The 20,641-nt window shown below is 44.3% G+C and overlaps 1 protein-coding gene across 4 annotated transcripts in view; it reads right to left on the bottom strand.

Moving 5' to 3' along the window:
* The window catches only part of HIVEP2 (HIVEP zinc finger 2), a 136,549-nt gene extending 116,888 nt beyond the window's left edge, over positions 1-19,661 (bottom strand). For all 4 annotated transcript variants that reach the window (XM_064413492.1, XM_064413491.1, XM_064413495.1 and 1 more), the window contains exon 1: positions 19,288-19,661. The gene's annotated coding sequence lies outside the window, so the exon portion shown is untranslated. The remainder of the gene's footprint in view (positions 1-19,287) is intronic.
* Between the last annotated feature and the right edge of the window lie 980 nt (positions 19,662-20,641).

Below are 20,641 nucleotides of genomic sequence, written 5' to 3'. Positions count from 1 at the left end.
AGGATGTTGCACTGACAGTCCACGAGACATCCTTCATTTGTTTGGAAAACAAGGACATACCAAGAGCAACATGGTTCACTTCCTTATAGTGCCTGTTCGACATCCCTTGGCCATGACCTGGATGGCCTCCAGTGTGAGAAAACACTCATTTCCGTCTGTGCTTGTTCATCCCCTGTCTCTGTGCTGAGGTTATCAGCCCCGGGCTGGCTACAGCAGCAGCTTACAGAGGCTGCTTGTCACTGTAACATCTCAGCTGCCACCTGTGCCAAGGCGCCATCAGCCGCTGTGTTCCTGTACACACGGCAGTGAAGGAGACCATCCACATCAGCACTCATTTTTGGCCATCTGTTGTTAATAACCATAAAGTTTAAAAGTACAGGAGTTTATAACCCTATGCTACAGTTTACAGATGTTTCATTCATAGATAAAACAAAGGAAAAAACATAGTTATTTGGTCAAAATGAGAGGGAGCAGGACAGTTTGAAGGGGAATTTAGGAGCACTAAACCATTCTATTCCAAAATAGTTACTATTCCTAATCCTTACCTGAAGGCCTGATATTGTTGCACCTTTATCTCCTGACATTATTATTTAACAACTGTATACATGCCACTAAAGCAAGAAGTCATCCCACGCTTAACAACTCAGCATGACTTTGAACATCAAGCCTAAGTAACAGCAAAGAAAATTGTCAAGGAAATATTATTAAAGGAAAAATTAGCTTAAAATCAATTGCTCTTATTTTAATGCATTCATATGATCACTTGCCTCTCCTTTCTATAAACTGGTTGTAAAATCTCTTGAGACGGAGAACTGTTGCATTGCACACATCCCTAATGATACTATAAGGGCATATTAAAAAAGGGAAGGAAAAAGATTTATATAACACTTTACGGGGCAATCGCAGCTCATCAAGATATTTTCCTTTACATGTGAAATTGGGCCTATTTAAGGGAATTTTCCCATTTATTATCCCAGAGGAAAAAGAAGGCAGGGGTTGGGGTGGGAGGAATTTGGTGTATACATATACAGAACCCTCCATGAACTGGAGGGTTCAAATTCACTCTTCTGTCTGTTAAACATTCCCATCCCAAGACTTTGTTTCAGGACACATCCTCCTGAATAGCTGGACCTTGTCTGTACAGCTGGGAGTACCAGCACACAGCATGTCATCTCAAAACTCAGGCATATCCTATTCTGCAAAAGGTTGAGTGCCGTTACTTCTTTGCCTATCTTCTTTTTCCTGCTAGCAAGCATCTTGCCAGGCATGATTCATGTTACATAACTCCAGTTTGTTAAAAACAACATGAGTTATGCAGCTAGATAGAACGAAAGATTAATGAGGTAAATCCAGAAGTCATTTATTACAGAACCCAGACAAAAGCTGCTCCTCAAATAATATACCTATGCAACTTTAAACAAATGAATAAGCCACTGCAGCAGCACTGTTTACATTCAAAGTTAATTAAATCTTTCAAATTCAGGATCCTGTACTCTGGACTACTCAGTGCCACTTCTCATGCCACTATATGCAAACTCCCTAGTACATGCGTGTTTTATTTTTCAAAAGTGACCCACTCCCCTCCCCAGTCATTAGAGAATAACAGCTGGATACTGAATCAGTCAATTTCACTCACTTAAACGCTGTACTGTATTGCTTTAATGTTCTGGATGACTATGCTGAGATAAAATCCTCCTCCCTGATTTAGCAGCAAAATGCTTGTGTTTTGCAAATAACCATTTTTACTCATATCCCGGCTTTGGTTATGAAGTGTAAAAGCAGCAGCCAGAGAGAGTTAAACAGGCTTCCTGTCAATGCTCTGCATGAAGCCAGCCTCTGTACTGCAGCAAGGCAATGAAATCTGTTCAGGCCCAGCATATTCAGCATTATTCAGCACTATTGGGACCATATTCCAGGATCCCTCAATGCCCACCTGCATGTGTCCTCTGCATTAAGGCAGTGCTATGGTGTCCCCAAGGCAAATCATCACCTGACCATCCTGGTCTTTGCAGCTCAGCTGTGTCCAGTGACACGCTCCGTGGAGCAAGCCATTGCCACATAACTGTATTCTCTTCTCAGTCACTCCTCCAGGAGGTTAAAAAAAAGGAAAAATGAAAAGAAAGTTACAAAGCTCGTGTTTCTGGCATCACCACCCCAGCAGAGCAATAGGGAGGCGACTGGCTGCCCTGGGGAGGAGGCAGCAGCAGTGGGGGCCGGTGTGAGCACCAGCTGGCTGCCAAGCCCAGACCTGAAACTAGGTCTCAGCCCATTCGACTGCAGGGGAAGGGAGGGGGAAAAAAAAAAAAAAAAAAAAAAAGGCAGCAGCACTTTCTCAGAGCAGGAAGAAGGGGAGGCCACGAGCGTTTCCTGTTGTGCAGCTGAAACAAGCAAAGACGTCATTACACTTACTCTCCCTCAGGGTGTCAGCAGATTGAGGGCCAAAGTTCAGTCATTTCCAATGCACCGCAAGGAGGGAGGTTTGGGAGGAGAAACCAGCAGTGCCTTTATTGCTAACAGTGTTCTCTGCACTTGCATAGCAAAACAGCTAAGCAGTCAGCTGCAAAGTATCGTATGTGACTAGAAACAATATTTGCTCAGGAGCCGTGCTGCTCTTGTTTTTCTTGTACAGCTTGTGTAAGAATATTACTGCAATATAGAAGCAGAATGAAATATTACTACAATATCAAAATGTACTAAGCTTTTTTCTGCAGCCCATACTTTTGCAAGCATCTGAAAATCAAGCCTTACATTGCTTTGGATCCCATGAAGTAAAGTATGTTTTGTAAATGCATCAGAGGCACAACCAGTGGGAAGAACTCCAGATTCCCTTGTCAGACATGGCCAGCATCCTGGCAGAGTGAATACAGAGGTTTCTTTTCAAATTTGCCTCTGTCTTTCTGAAGCAGGTAAGGTCCCACCTTAAGGAAAACAGTGAGGATGCAGGAGTTGGATAGTGGCACGTGGATGTCCAACATTTGGTAACTGATTGCCAGCCAGGCTGTCCATCTAAATGTAAGAAAATCAGTATAGCTGGCAAGCACAGAGGGAATCTGGATTGCAGTCCTACCCACCATTACTACCTTCTTAAGCTAAATATTAGAAATACTTTTTAAATGGAAAGCATTGACAAGAATCTAAATGAAATTCTTGTCAGAATTTCAGGAGGTTTCAGAGTCTCCACCAGCCACTGGAAGCTTTAAAGTGCAGTCTGAACAACTACCTGTAGGAAATACTTCAGTTATAGCTGATCCTCTCCTGGGGCAGAGGGATGCACAGGCTTACAGTACACTCTCACTCATGAGACACATTCTCAACCCATTTTTGATAGTCTCTGAACAACATCGTAAAACACAGTGATAAATGCAGTCATTCCACCATTCCAGCATACATCAAATGTGACAGATTGGGTAGCACTGCTCCACTTGATAGAAGTTGTTTTTTCAAATAGAGGTACTCAACAAACCTCAGTGAAAAGGGTTACGAGATGTTTGGAAAATGCTCTTCTGAATTCTCATACCATCATCACTAGCTGAAGAGAGTATTTTTGCCTTATTTCTGCAATAACCACCATGTGGTCACACTGGGAACTGAAGCCAGTTTTCAGCCCTAGTAATTCAGCATAATAGAGCTGAAACTAGGGAATCACCAGTACATCTTGGATATACTGTATCTTTCATGGGACATAAGCAGTGTCACTAGCTAACCAAACCTGATCATTTTTCCTAAAATAAGGTCAGATATAGTACTTTCATAATTTATAAACTAAACATTTTGGGTATATTTTCAAACACATTATTCTACAAGGACACGAGCTGGTTTGGTTGTTTTCTACCCTTTCCTTTAAAGGTAAACTTTTCAAAGGTAACTTATCTCTAGGATTCATTGCCAGGTAGCATGAAAAAATATCTACTGCTTCTTGTTCTAACATTAGCTTGAAAACCTAATCCCGAAGGTTGTCAATCTGGCACTAATAATCAGGACTCTTTTCAATATAAAAAAAAAAAAATGAGCAGAGAAATAAGTCTTTGGTGTTGACAGTGATTTGCAGTACACAGGCATCAACTGCAGCGAAGACAGTTTGGATTAGCCCAGTCAGAGAAAAGTGATCAGAATGTCACCCTTAAAACTGTGGTTGCTGGAACAGAATCCAGCCTGTATTACACAGAGTAGTGGGTGTAAGTAGTGACAATCTCCTGAGAGAAGGAAAAAGGGGGTGAACCTTCAAAAGTACCATAAGAAAGTTCCCACTGTGCACAGCATCCTAAACAACACATATAAGAGCCATTCGACTTTCTGAAATCCAACCACTTGGTACCATGCTCACTCAGAACAAACTTGGCCAACTATTTTTAGACCCACATCCAAGAATGAAGGAAATGCACCAACGATTTGTACTTCTGACCATACTGAGACAGCTGGCGCGTGGCACAGCAGCACCACAGGGCCAGGCTGAGTAACCAGCAGGCACCGCCGTGCCGTATCACAACAGGCTTTGCCACACACCTACGGCTGCCTGTTGCAAGAGTGTCTGCTAAAGACACAGAACATAAGGAATAGCACTGGATTCACACACCCATCCATGTCCTGAGAGTTAATTTTCATGCAATTACGTCTCACTGTCCCATTAGCTGACAAAGAGTATTAAGCCATCTCTGCCATTGTTTGAGGTGAGAAACAGAGACAGATGCAAACTGCAACCTGGTCTCACTGACAGTGCCCTGGCTACCCTGATGAAAACAAAACACTTGCTTTTTCACTTCAGAACAGATACTGGTTGCGGTCGGTACAAATACGGGGGAAAACAACTCTTAAAGTTGGCTACTTACAAAGTATCTAACACCTTTAGTGATCCCCACCAACTCAGTTACACTTTTACCCTTTGCAACCCATCCAGTAAATACTTTTAACAAAGCCACTATCGTGTATCACTTGGGAATTCAAATTATGTACAAGGTTTTATAATTCTTTCACTTCCATTTGAAGAGAAGTGCAAGTGGAAAAGCCATTATCTTGAATTTTTTTGTTGTTGAATTGTCACATCACTAAGGGAATTCTCTCAAATGATCCTATAAGCAGATGATTAAAATATTCTGCACACAAATTTTATAATGAAAACAAGGCAACAAAGATGACAAAGTCCAAGCTGCCAAAACACCTGATAGCAGGTCATTATTTGTCTTCAAAATATGTGTGACAAAAAACAGAAGTGGGGGCAGGGAGGGCTTGTTTTTCACTGTAACCCAGTATTCAGCCTAAATACAGCAGTACAGAATGCAGGAGAGTCTGCCCATTGCTGAAGGGCACGATCCAACCACCACGGCAGTGGCAGCAACTAGAAATTCCCAGAGTATTCCCCAGCATTTTGTCTCCTCATTTACTGCACTCAGCTGCCCCATGCCATGCTCTCCTGCCCCAGCAGGACACTGCCACCAGCACTGGTCCCTCATGCCAGGTACCTGAGGGGGTCTTCAGGCACAGCCTCTCCCCCATCCAAAAGCTACTGGGAAAATGCTACATTGCCAAGACAAACATTCCAATTCTATGGTAAGGATTTGGTTTAGGATGAAAATATTAAACTTGAAATTGGATGATCCCAGATAGTGCAGATGTGTTTGTGTGTCCACAGAGACAAAGTGTGGGAATGTATTTTTGTCTGTGGTGTGTCTGTATACATTTACCTACAAATTTGTGCACATTTGCGTGTTTAGATACAAAACAATATGTAGACATCTACATATATAATTTTATATATATATATATTCACATTAGAAGTTAATACATAAAGTGATTTGGCTAAGTGGTACCAAAACCCTGTGATTGTAACTATCTTTGATAAGCAATGGCTTATGGAGATTCTTTGGGAAAAAACACATTAAGTCCTGGAAGCTAAGTGGGGGAAAAGGCAAGCCCTTATTTTGTGGTACCAAGTATTTATATTTTATTTCAAATGTCTAATCAAGACAAAGCAGACCTGAAACCCATGTTTAAGAACCCAAAGTTTTCAACAATAAGTAACCTAATTTCCAGAAACCAAAAGCAATTGCTAAAATACTTATTTAAACTGCTTTCATGGAAACAAAGAGAATACACTTTAAAAATCAAATATCAAATCAACTTGACTGCTTCTGTATCCCATTAATTCAACAAGATCCTAGGCAACAATAATATTTAGAATAAATATTTTTCTTATGGGAATAGCATTTTCACTCAAATTGACCAGATGATATCAATTAAAAAAACAAAGATTAGATACAGAAAACACATCTACTGACTTAAAAAAGTAAACCGTACTTCAGTGAGTACAAAGCTTGTTTAAGAAGATACTGACTTTTTCTTTTAAAGGTCTTCTTACTTCTAAAGGGAAAATGCTTTTTTCCCCTTGCAGTATTTCGAGCTAATTTCAATCCAAATGATGAAAATCTGTTCCCTAAAACTTCAGAGAGCACACCCTACACAAATATAAAGTTGAGTATACCCAAGACAAACCCAGTACTGATTCCAAGTTCTGCACTTGGCCTATATGCACACCTTAAAAAAAAAGAGAGGAAGATGAAGAGCAATATAAATAAATACAAACCAGTGATACAAAAATACAGTAACTTTCTACGCAATATACCATCTGTTCCTCCAGAAAAGCATGCTGCATCAAGCCACAGGGGCTACAGCTAAGAAAAGCCCTTGTAGAAGAGCCAAGTTCTGTAATGAGCAGTTTCAGAAGCTGTGGAAAACTGTCCCAGCCGCCACAGTAAGGAGGCAGCCTGCGATACGCTCAGTGGGAATCGCCATCCCCCCGCGCTGCGGGTTACCCCAGCTGCCACAAGGTCCTCAGAGAGCTCCCCAAATGTTGCAAAGCCAGGGTCAGAGGTTCACAGCGTGCCAGGAAAGCTGGGCCGTGCTGCGGAGCTGTTTGAGGATGTGGTGTTTTGCTATGGGCTTTTACGGGAAAGTTTTGTCTCCAGAGTTACAGACACAGTAAACTGGATTTCCCCGTCTGCTCCACAGACCACACCTCCACTGCTGCTGCTCCCTTCTCTTGTGCTGTGGATCTAGGATCAGCAAACAGAAACAGCTTCCAGAACATGGGAACAGGCACCCCAGCACGCCTGCTGCCCCCGAGGCACACGAAAAGCAGGAGCTGCTGCTGCACGCCAGGTGCTTGCTCACTGTTGTGTGCCTTACAGCAAATACAGCGAGCGTCTTCCAGCCGCTGGGGCAAAGAGGCAGGCAGGAGAGACCCAGATCAAAGAAGTGCTAAGGGGTGCTCTGTTATGGTTAAGAAGGCCAAGTAAGGTGTGCAGCCCTCTCCTTCCAGCTGGCAAAGTCTCAGGTACTCAGGATTATGTAGTAAGAATTTCCTTCTGCCGCTTCTATTGTTATTCATTATGTGTGTGTTAAAAAACGCATCCGGCCTTTCCAGACTTTGGTTGCATTATCACACCAAACCCAGGCTTTAGGGCAGGGTCTGAGTTTTGTAAACCGTGCTTACAGCAAATCTGCTTGTGTTCCCTGTCACCAGCCCCAGAACAAACGGAATGGCAGAACCCTGGGCAATTAGGAGACTGTACCCAGACTGGAGGGAATTTGCGAGCCAACACATTATCACAGCTCTCATTAATAAAATAATAAACTGTGCAATTACAGTGGGTTGTACACATACCTTAGGGTATGCAATAAGGCACAAATTTAGAAATGGAATATTTCCAACAACCAACAACAACTTAAACAGATCAAGGCAAGGATCCTTATCAAACAATTAGGTTACTCAAGAACTACTCCAATAACTGGCCCTTTTTGCCCAGGGTTATGCATTCTAGAGCCATGTCATAAGCTTTCGTTGAACTAGGCTTTTTCCTCTTCCTTTTTTATTTTGTTTGTACTGTTTAAAAAAAACACCAAACTCATCTCCCCTCTAATCCACCCATCAGATGAGGTGCAAGATTTTATTTTTAATTACATCCAAAAATGGGGAACTGCAAAGAAAAACTCCATTATCAAGGATAACCTAATTCAGTTTGGCACTACTGGGCTACAGATGGAGAAGCAGATACATAGGGCAGGTGAAATACATCAAAATGAAATATGACACTAGAACCATGCAAACCTTTTGTATGTATTGCTTTATCTTTCTTTGTAAGCTGAACCATACCAGAAACAGACAAAAAAAAAAAAAAAAAAAACTTTGAAATTATGCCACTTGAAATAAGCAGGCATGAGACCTCATTAAAAAAATAAAAATAAAACAGGTCATCATACACAAACTGAAATTAAATGCAAGTTTCTCATGTCTTAATCATTCCAAAACCAAATAATGGGATTTCACTGGGGAGAGAAGCACACAGGACAAGATATGGCCCTGGCTCCAAGCAAGTTTCTTTTTCAGCTGGGTTATAACTACAAATAATAACCAAAAAAAGCTAAAACCACAGCTCTAAGCCAGTCAGTTGCAGCACTTTCACCTCCAACTTCATGTACTTTATATTCAAATCACAGTGAAAGCATCTTGGGGTACATAATGCATGATTTTTTTTTCTAAAATACCTTATACCATCTGGCAATGTAAAGATCATTTCTGCTGAGAGTGCCTTTTGTTGTAGGTCTTCTCTGCCTGCAGTATCCAGAGGCTGATTCCGTGTAGACAGTTTTTCCACAGTCTCACCTAGTGTTACTATATTAAATGAAAAGCAAACCTTGCATGCTGAAGGTTTCCATTTATAGGCTGGGACAGTCATGAGGAGTACTATTTCAGCAGAACAAGTCCTATCTACAGCTGATGAAAAATCCTGACCTCATGAAAAAAAAAAATCAAAATCAATAACTTCCCATTCTGCACTTTTATTGGTCAGGACACAATCCCGAATGACAGAATTTTCATTACATTCACAAGAGACAAGGTAGTTCACATGGTGTCACAAGCTGTGCCAGGCACAGTTTGGTGTCATCTTCTCAGATGTGGGGCACTGATTAGAAAACCGTGAGATGAGGGCAAGACGGTTTTGTGTTGGCTCCAGAGAAAGTGAAGCTCCAGCAACAAGATCCGTGTTGGCACGATGCAAGTGCTTTTTAGGCTAGCTTTGATTTCCATCATGTATTTGCATGGTTGACTCTGGTCACCCTCCTACAGCCGTGAGAGCTGGCAGCTCCAGCTCAGGCGCAGTGTGGAGCTGGGTGTCCCACCAGAGCAGCAAGGCTCAGGGCGCACCCTGCTCAAGGCAAGCGTCAGGCAGCAGCGATGACAGGGCCTGGGAATGACCCTTCCACCTTCTGAGCAGACAGAGGGATGTGACCACGTCCTTCAGAAACACCAGGATGTAAAAGGAATTCAAAGTGCTTTGGCTTAAAGGCAAACATCTTTATGGGGTCCAAGAAGACACGACCTTGAGCCAGTCACAGGCAGCTAAATGGGCCATGCTCACTCACTGACCCTGCTGCATCCTCCTAGCAGCAGAGCACCGGGAACAGTGGATAACATTTTAGAAATGCATCTGCATAGACATTTGTGAAAAAAATGCTAACAGTCATACATAAATAACTCAAATAAATGTATTTATTTAAAAGAATTTCTTTGATAGTCGACCAACAGCCGAAGTTGAACCTACATGGAATCCAGGACAAATCTTCCTCCCAGTGACAAACAAGCCAGACCTCCAACCATGAGCTCTCATGAAATTACTGCAAGTATAGTGTTCTATGAAGGAGACAGGACTTGACTAGAGGTAAAAGCTATGATCACATATACGTACATGAGTCTAGATGTATATACCTAGACATGCATTCTTAAATATTTCTTCACACTATGTGGCAAACCCTCTCCATTTTCTGCTGTAATATGTTCATTTTTATGGGAAAGCATCAAAGCAGGAGCCAAAAAAATGCCTTTTTGTCTGAGATAAAAAGACAAGTATAATCCCATCACCTGCATGTGACACCATCTGAATTAGGCAAGGAAACTAAAACACGGCTGTGTGAATCTGTAAACAGCCATCAAATGTATTTATTACACTCTTGGCTCATCAGACAACCCACATGACTGAAAAAAAGAAAGTCAAAATTAGTTTCATTTATTCCTCTGCTTGCTAGTTAAGTAGGTTGAACTACTGATGGGGATTAAATGATATTGCAAAGAAATTAAATCAAAACCATGCATAAACAAATGCAAAAATAAATACCTTCAAGCACTGAGCAAGATAAGAAGCATCATATTATGTGTGCAAGCTACCTGTGGAGATGTCAAATTTGGAAGTTAGAGGATGTTACCACCGCATCCTTGAATGTGCCTTCCATAGGATCTTAGTTACTCAGCGACACAAGCTTGTATGGCTTGAGATGGGACAGGGATTCTAAAGACTGCATTACTAAAATTCTGTAGGTTAGAGGGAACTTGACCTGATAAAAATAACTTCCAGTAGACAATTATAATCCACTGTCAATCACATTCAAACCTCCCATCCCCATTTTATTGATCTTCCCCTCAAAGCCTCATCCTTAACCAGCATACATCCAAAATTGCATATTTAGCATCCCTGGTTTCTTCTATAATTAACAAGGTTGCAAGTGAGAAAGAGAAATGAAATTAAAAGGTTTCTCTCATATTCACTCCATTTGTGGAAAATAAGCTACACTGAAGTTTTGAAGAGGTGTGCATAAAGGAACTCCATCATTCCATGTGTCTTTCCATTTCCTGCCATGCACAGGGTGATCTGGGCTACCTCACTGTTCCTACAGAAGAATGAGCAAAGACCCCAGACACACCACATAAAGCATCACACAGAAGACATACACCAAAACTGAAGCAAAGGTTCTTCCTGTACACTCATCTTTTACAAGTGAATGTGTCCAGTCCAGCCTCCCGTCATGGAGGGTTTGGGTCTATCAGCCTTGCACAAGGAAATCTGCACAACCCAGAAGCAAAACAAGCATTTCCAAGGTGACATGTAAATCTTGTCCTTGCTCCAAAAGAAAAATTTGGAAGACCTGATATGTTTCCATTCACTTCTCTATTAATTTCTCACCTCTCCTTCAAGCCTGCTCATAGGTAATGAACAGAGTGGTTAATTTTTTTCCATTAAGAGATCACTAATTTAATAGAATCAAAGAACAACTATATGAGCTGAGCTAAAAAACAAAGGAGAGAAAATGAATGTATGTCATCCTTTTGCCACCCTACATTTCACAGACCAAAGTCCTGTCAGACCAAAGAAAGGTGCTATCATACTACTGTGTATCAGCCCCAATTTACAGCCTTACTTGTTTAGAAAAAAAATAGCTGACTCAAAATTGCCCTACTAATTACTCCAAATCATGTAGTAGTTTTACTAATGCATGGCTGACTATAAAGTTCTTCACCAATAATTAACATTACTCACTACAATAAATTGGGTCAAAGATGAGCACAATCTGTGTATTTAATTAGTAATTAGGTAAATCAGAGATTAAAAATATGACATATCAAACATGACTGGACCAACTTCACCGTCCTCTTGATCCCAATATTTTCCACCAACTGCAGAGGTAGCAACACTGTATGTGGTATCAGTCTAAAACAAATACCTTTCAGTCAGTTTTTATTTCACTAACATCATTTCCTCCTAAGCATATTATATAAACGACTCCTACCCTTACACTTACCACAAATTTCTTCAGATGTATCAGTAACATCTTGCTAAGCCTGTATCAAAATTCAACTGTACCTCACAAATTAAATACATGTAGCTTATCCATTATTTAAACCTTAAGAAATCAAATATTCTAGCCAAGCAGCTCTGTGAAAATATTCACTAACTTTTAAAGGGATTTTGCTACTATTGCAGGACCAAGCATAAAATAATGGAACAGACTGCAAGTTTTGTTTGACATAAATTTACTATGAATGTTGGAAGAAATTAAATTCACATAGCTTTGAAGAGATTTTAAAGCAAAATCTCTTTACTCAAAGAGCCTAGTATTACAGCCTCACCTGGTGATCAAAACAGATTATCATATCAAGGCAGCAGGAAGATGTCCAACTTTATAGTCTCATAGTTGACAGTTTAATCCTATTTTTACCAGACTGTAGAAACTTTCATTGACTTACACAGGACGGGGAATTTGGCTGTAGGAGTCTATGAATGTTCTGCCAAAGATAAATGCCTTTTTCACTAAAGAACTATTTTACTTCAGACAAATGCACTTAAAAGGCTTTTCATAAACAGTTTCAGAAATTGCATTCATAAACATAACTGATTTTCAATGGGAAAAAGTAAAAAGTTGTCCATTTCTATTGTTACAGAAGACCATGCATTGTACTTGATTTTCTTTTCTAAAACACTAACAAAGCAGTTTCAGAAATTCAGCTCTCAAGATGAATCAGTGTTTCACAGGTGTCACACAGGACTCAGCTGAACACTGTCAGCGTGCAGAGGTGTCAGTGAGCCACGGGCCTGCACGATGCTCTAGGGCACCTCTTTCATTGCTCAGGCTTGTGCAGAAAGAAAGAAAATCACATCCAGTCCTCAGAAAAACTGACAACAGTTAAGAGCAAATAAGAATATTATTTTTCAGCTAACTGAACTATTTATTTTAGCTGTCTTTGAGAGACAAGCAACATAAAACTCCATATACTTCTAGAACTTTTGTAAGCACACTGCACACAAAATGAGCTACACTGACCTGTGAAGACTGGTAATAGATGCCAGCATCTTACGTCTCTGTTGAATACTGACTTTAGTCTCAACTGAATAGTTTCTGCTCTAACTAAATAGCGTCAAGTCTTGTTGTCAAGGAAGGGTAACCTCGGTTATTATTTCATACTATTCTTTCTTGACACTACACATGTTTTGTTTTAATGCAAGCCACAAACACAAAATACATAAATACAGAGAACTGGGACATTTATCTTACTTAAAAAACAAAAATGACAAAAAAACCATGCCAACATGTAAAAAAACCCTACTGTCTAATAAGACTAATTTTGATAACCCTGATCCTGTGCCATTAGATTTTTTTAAACTTAGAGCTCCTTTCTGCCTAAGCACAGATGTTGGTCTGTGGAAAACTTGCTCAATAAATAATATTATTTCAACTAAATCCTCTGATGTATCATATTATACACTGTGCAGTTACAATTTTCTTTCTGTTTTTGACACTTCTTTAGCAATACTATTCTCCGTAGCCACAAAAGTCTAAACTTCACCATAAATTACAGAAAACAACTTGGAATTTTTCTGCTCATTTTTTGAGTATTTTCTTATGAAGAGGGTCAAACCCTATTTTATTGCTTTTAAAATGTCACCTGACACTGTAATATCAATTCCCATTCGCTCCTCTAGTTTTCACTGTTCTATTAAACTGAACTATACATGCAAATTACCTAACTGCTTTTCTTTGTAAGGAATTTCCAATAACTACCTGAAAGAGAAACTTTCTGTAGCAGTGAAACCTTGAATTTCTCCTGTACGACACAACAAGAGTTTAGCTAAGCCTTTCAAAAAAGACTGCACATTCTTTTCCCCGCCTTTTTTGCACCTTACATAAATCAAAGATTTTAGCCAGAGCTACAGCAGTTTATTACAAGTTACTTCAGTTGCAATTAAGTGAACTTTCTAATTTAAAAACAGATGTATTCTTTACTATTCTTTTTTTGAGTGTGCAGGATCAAATTTCTTGTACATGAGTTGCATTTTTCAGACTCTAAGTGCATTAGGGCAGAACTATCGACTATCAGAAAAAGAAAAAAAAAAAAACAAGAAAATAATTTTCTGTAAAAGACAAATTGAGATGCAACAAAACAAACCCATGTATACAAGAAGTGGCCATAAACTCACTACCTACTACATTATTACATTACCTGTGGTTACCATGTCATACTTAGAAGGAACTTTTCTGCTGAGACCAACTGACAGCAATAGAATGTGCATAAACAAACCCAGAAAAAGGGGATATTATCACTATACAAACTGGCCATATCAGTATAACCATGTACCAGGGGAATTTACATCAGATAATTAAATCCATATTTATGCACTGCATTACTTCCAGAAAACCACTCAAGTGGCAGGTACACTTTTGGGTAGGTATGCCCTGAGACTCCCATCCAGAGAAAGTGAAGGGGGGGAAAAAGCATGCACAGGTTTTTGCTTATTCAAGTAAAAGGCGATATCCAGGTTCAAAAAACAGTAAAAGAGACACATCTAGGGCAGAACAAGGAAATACAGAAACATAAGCAACACTGTGACCAAACCAGGGTGGTCCACACCCCGCTGCTGTTACCCTGGCACACAGGAAACAGAGTGACCATTCTGCAGATGCACAGAATGTCCCTGAAAGACAAATGAAAACAAGCACCCAAAATCCACAATACTGCCTTGGAGCAAGAAGAAGCTTTTATGTTTAGACCATATCAATGACGGTAAGAATTTAATCACAAGACAATAAAAAAAGGCAAGCAATTCCTGACAAATAAAATTGCATATGGTACTTGAATGTCTTATTCTACACTGGGGATTTTGAAACACTGTATAAGATTGTTCCCCCTACCTACATCCTCCCCCACCTTTTCCACACTCATAGCTTTGGAAAGAGAGTTCTCAGGGACAAACCTTACTGAGGACAACCTACTACAAATCAGTAGGGAGGGTAAAGCCAATTGTTTAATCTGTGAACAAAGCAGAATGGTGAAATAAAACATCCATGGTACCTCCCACTTGCTATTTCTGTAAAAAGAAAAAAAGTTTTAAAAACCCCAGATTTTTCCAGACATTAACATATTCTTTAATTTCACTAATGATTTCTTGAAGTCTAAACAGGGGTTTGCTACTTGGTTGTCATGGAAAATCTTCTAATATTTCTATTTACAGTGGATTTTTTCTCTCAGGCTGACAGACCAGCATTTTCACAAGTCCTAATTTCACTTGAGAATTAAAAATATGGCTGCAATGAACTGCTTTTTAATATTTTCTGCTGAAATAGGGGAGTCATTACAAGTCTTACAAAAATTTTTAAGCACCCAGTAGAGAAAGAAGGCTGTACAAAGCTGCTATTTCGTATCAGAATGGCACATTCAAGCCGCACAACCAGCTTGAAACTTTCATTGTTCTATCATAATTCTGTGCTGCTTTATTTAAATGTAGCATCCCAAATTGATGACTGAATATGTGAAAAATACCATTCTCTATTTTCCATCTAGCTTACACTTCCCCTTGCTGTTTCTTCACTTCTTTAGCAACTGCTAGCTAGTCTATTGAAGGGAAACAAAAATACCCAACCAAACAAAAAAAATTCCAACAAACAAATGGTTAAACTACAGAAGAAAGACAAATAACTTCAAAAATATGTAATCTGTAGCATACTACTTCAGAGATGCTGTTTAAGAAATCTTGAGAAAAAATAACCTGCCTCTTTAAAAAAAAGAATTTTTAAAGCAGTTTCCTCGTAACTTATCAGACCTTTTTCAAATACCAAAGGTATGCAGCCTCTGCACTCAACACTCCTGTTCAACTCCCAAAAGTATTAACAATTAACTCTTCCTGAAGCCTTTAACCCGTAAGAATAATAATAATTATGCACTCCTCCTGCTTGGAGGACCAATAATTTAAAACCACATACTGACAGTCTGAGGTAAAACAGATAAAACATTTTCTCTTTACCCTGTGTGAAGACCACTGACATGAAGAACCAACTTTTCATGGGCCTGATTTGTGATGGGACCGAGGAAGTCAGTACTCAGCTCTGGTGATTTACCTGCAATCCTTAGGCAGAATCAACTACAAGCAGGTAGTACTTGCTGAGCTGTACAGATAACTATCAATATAACCAACCACAGCTTATTATAAACCCCACCACACTCAAATTTGAAGGATGGCAAGCCATATTTCATAACCCAAGTCATATTACTGTGACTTATACATCACTATGACTTGTATACAGGAATACTCTTAAATAGCAAGCATTCTTCTCTTTGATGGGTAAGTATTGCAGTATTTCACTAAGTAAACCACTTCTGCCAGGCACACAGCTCCTATATTCCCACTACCTTACCCAATACGGTTAAATTACAAAAGCAGTAACAGTAACTGCCCCTGCTGTTGACCAAAAATGATGAGCAGAGGGACATACAAAATGGTACTCGCTACTTTCACTTCTGTTTAAATCCAATTCACCTTTATTCTTTTTTAAAAAGCTCCTAAATAAATAAGCAAAGAAATTTGGTAAAATGCTCCACGAGAAATGTCCTGCTTTAGAAACGTCCAGCTTAGTTACAAACATGCAGACCAGGGTCATAAATTTGCTCACACAACTGAATACAGCCAATGGTATTAGAAATAGTTAAAAGTCAAAAAAGAATAGCCTTGTAGGGTGCCACCACATAAACTAAACATGATATACTGCCAAACACTCAAGTAGACACATGTACCATTATTCAGCAAGGACCACATGAATGCATATGGCTCTCTGTTTTGTCTTCATAGTAACAAGAAGGTTTGTAAACAGATCTCACATATGAGGCAATCTAGTCACTTGAGAATCTAATAATCTGCCTTTATAAAGAAGCATTCTGCACTGTTGCCACACAATTGGACTTAGATACACAATTAAAAGTCCTCTACATTTGTGCTTTGGGACAAGTGCTGCTCGATTCTATCCTAACCCATAGCAGTGAGGTTTTAAGAAGTCACTTCAGTCAGGACACATAGAACTGCTATGCCCAACAGCCACTGGGAAATAACATCAACACAACAGATACAAAACATTAAAAATGCGGATTATTCAATCAACAAAAGTAATAACACACTGATTTCGTACCGTATCACTGCTGCCTTTGCACAGCTGAAAACCACTGGAATCTTCAATACTTTTGTAGATGACAGTAGTGACTTCTTAAAAATCACATGAAAAACCCTCTCAGCCTATTCTATAACACTTAATTTTTTGAGAAATGAGACAAAGCAAAAAAAAAAAAAGAAGTTTCAGATAATCCATACCTGAAGTTTCAGAAACATCTCCTGAGTGGAAGGATCAAGATAGATTTAACATCTAAGTATAAATAAATATAAACCCCAGGATACACTGCATCTATCTAAATATGCCCACGTGCTGCAAATCCAACAGGCAGAGACTCTCCTATCTTTGAAAAACAGATGCACTTTTTCAGCACGTCTGTATATCATCTTCACTATCAAAATATTGAGGATTCCACACCGTGTCCTGATAACCTGAGGATCAAATTCCTCTGGTAGTCAGTGGTAATCCACAACAACAACAGAACTTAAACCTGGGCCCACTGAATTTGTACCTCGTTAGACCAGCAGTTCTTTAATCTAGTAATTACTCCAATTAGCCGGTGTCCCCAGAACTCCTGCCGATGACGACCGGAGCCCCCTTGCGCTGGGAGCTGCACGAACACAGCTCCGGGAAGCAGAGGAATACAGACCTCGCCAGCAATGCTTCTCCTCTGCCACCCTGACCACTTTGTTTACTTCTTTCGTAATAGCTCTCAGTATAAATTCATTAGAAGAAAAAAAAATAAAGTGACACCCTTGACTAAGTCAGCAAAAAACGTTTAGTGCCCCCTCTATTATTTAATAATACAAACCCAGACAGATTCAATATTAAAGTAGGCTTCGCTTTAAAATGAGACTCAAGAGAAACTATTTAGCTAAATATTTCTGCTGAAACTCATTAGTATTTCGATTACTTTAGTTCAAAAAGGTTTTTAAGAATTATTGCTTTAAAAACCGAAACACTTTAGTGTTTCAGCAGAAGTTTCATTTCTGCAACTATCATATTAAAAAAAAAAAAACCTAAAAAAAATAAAAGTTTGACCATTAGTGCCAACTAATACGAAAAACAGAACCCTTTTCCGGGAAATTAAGCTCTGAGGAGGTTTATCGTTGTCCCGGGGCGAGCCCCGGCCGCCTGCCCACGGAGACAAGATGTGCTGGCCGGCGGCCGGCCGGGACCCCGGGCCAGGCGTGCTGGGGCGGCGGGGCCTCCCATCGGCTTCCCCACCCGCGGCCGGAGTTCTTGGGGACACCGCCAGGCTCCGTCCCCTCCGCCCCGGGCTCCCTCTCACGAGGGGAAGGCCGTGCGGCGCGCCAGCCCCGGGCAGGAAGGTCGGGGCGGGCTGCGGGGCATGACCCGGGATAACCCGGGGCTTTCCCCCGCCTCCCCCGCGCCGCTTGACCCCGGCGGCGGGGACACGGCGGGGACGCGGCGGGGCAGCTCGCCGCCCCTGCCCGCCTCCCGGCGTGCGGTGCTCTATCCTATGCCACAGCCTATGCGACAGGCGCGGATGTGCCGCTTACATAATCCCCGCCGGCCGCACACGTACCCCGCATTACATAAGGGATCGTGCCCCCGCCGGCCCCCGCGGCAGCCCCGCCGGCGGGCGGGGGGACCGAGGGAGGGAGAAAGGGAGGGACCCGGCGGCGGCCCCGGCCGAGCCCCTCGTTAACCCCCTTCCTGTGGCGTTTACACGTCATGGAACATTCCCGGAACGGGCCAACGTCCCACCCACTTCAGGGAACAGTCACCGCGGCGCAGCGCGCACACGCACTCCCGCACACGCACCCCGGCGCGGTGCGGTGTCCCCGCACACACACGCGCGCTTCCCCCGCGTCCGGCACCCCCGCGGGGCCGCGCTGGCAGCCGGGGCACATCCCCTCCCTGCGCTACTCCGGCGCCCTGCCCTCCGCCGCGCCGGGTGGCCCCGGGCGCCCCCCCTGCCTCGGTGCCCCCCCATCGGCTCCCGGGGCGCCGGAGGCCGCGATGAGTGCCCCGTCGGGTCGGCCCCCCCGCGGGCGCCTCTCCCCGGCGGTGACCATGCCCATTCCCCGCCGCAGGAGGGGATTACGCAAGGCAGCCTTCTCCTCATCTGCATACACTTACAAGCCGGGTATTCCCCACATTTCCTAACGGCGTGTCACCGACAAAGGCCTGTCCCCGCCGTGTCCCCCTCCTGCGCCGGCTCAGCGGGAAGGGCCGCCGGCCGTGGTGCCCCGGGGACGGTGCCGGTGCCTGCCAGCGCCCGGAGCCGCCGCCACAGAGGTGACTTACCGGTCCGGCGGTTTTACAGCCCCGCCGGCTTCCCCCGCCGGCGCCCTCCCGCCGCCTTGCCCTCCATTTACCCCCGCAGCCCCGGGCGGCGCTCGGAGCGCCGGCACAGACCCCGCGCTCCGCGGAGCGCCCTGCCCGCCGCGGCCCGAGCCCAGCCCCGAGCCCGAGCCCCGCCGCGGCTGTCAGCTGGTGCCGGTGACAGGGAACGAGCGGCGGGCAGGGAGGAGGGGGCTGCCCGCAGCAGCCGGTGCTGCTCACCTGGGAAATCACCGAGGAGGAAGGAGGGAAGCCCTCCCGGTGCCCTTGTTGTTGTTGTTGCTGCTGCTGATCCCGCCGGGCGCTCGTGTTGCTCCTTTGCTAAGGGCTCGCCCGGAGTGAGGCGGCTCGCGGTGCTTCTTTATATATAAAGACAGACAGAGATATTCCAGCGGCCAAGGGGCGCCCGCTTCACGCGTTTATCTTAAGGCAGGTCATTCCTCTCCCTCTTTTTGGAAAGGCTCATCACCATCTCCCTGACAGTGGCGGAGGGGCTGGTGTTGCACGGGGGAGAGGCGGAGGCCCGGGAGCCGCAGCCCGCCCTGGCCGCGGCGGGAGGGAGCGCTCCGCGCTGCAGGCGGCTCCGCCGGGCTATTCCTGGCACCACTTCCCAGAACAGAAGTTACGGGGCGGCGAGCGCGCAGCGAGCGCGGGGAGCGCGCCGCCCGTGACGTCACCGGGTCCCCCCGCGCGGCGGCGGGAGCGCTCCCGGGCGCGGTGCTGGGCGCTGCCCGCCCTGGGAGCTGCGCGGGGCGGGAGCCGCGGGAGCTCCGCGCCGGGGAGGCAGGGCCTCGCAGGGCGAAGCCGCGGCCTCTCCCCGCCGGCGGAGATCGCCGCTCCCCTCCCCCTCCCCGCCGAGGGAACTCCCAGGAGAGCCAGTCCCGACTTGCCGTGCGCAAGCCGCGCGTCCTCCCGGCCTGAGAATTTCCTCCGAGGACGCGGGATCCTCCTGCCCCCTCCCCTCCCTCCGCTTCCTTTCTCTCCCTCCCCCGGCCCCTCCACCCCCTCGCTCTCGCCTGGCCGAGATCACGTTATCTGTCAAGGAGAACAATACACCGCCGGGGCTCCCCGTGCCGGCCGCCGGCCCCGGATTCGCAGCCGAAGCCGGGTCTCCCCGGGGCGGGGACCACCCCGACCCTCGCTCACCCCTCAGCGCGGGGCCCCGGAGGGCAGGGAGCCCGCCGCGCCGCCCCGGGCTGTGCCGCAGACAGACGCATTTATTGCAACACCCGCTCGCCGCCCGCGCCGCGGCCGAGCGGAGCGGAGCGCCGGCCCCGGGAGCGACCCGCGCCGGGTAACGGGGCTCGCACCCCCGCCGCCGCTCACGGGGCTGCCCGCAGCGCCCGGGGATCGGCCGGGCCGGGGCCCCGCTCCCGCAGCAGCGCCCGGCCCCGGGGCAGGGCGGCGCTGCAGGGGAAATGCCCTCCCGGCCGGGCGAGGCGGTGCCCGTGCTTCCTTGAGACATCCCACCGCCCTTCCGCGGTGGTCGGGAACACACCACGGGTTTTCGGAACCTTCGCCGAAGCGGGACCCGGCCTTGGTCCAGCACCGACACACGCCCCGGGTCCTGCCGCTC

This window comes from Passer domesticus, chromosome 3 (assembly GCF_036417665.1).
Source record: "Passer domesticus isolate bPasDom1 chromosome 3, bPasDom1.hap1, whole genome shotgun sequence".
In the NCBI taxonomy this organism is placed as follows: domain Eukaryota; kingdom Metazoa; phylum Chordata; class Aves; order Passeriformes; family Passeridae; genus Passer; species Passer domesticus.
This window is presented reverse-complemented; position numbering and strand designations above follow the sequence as displayed.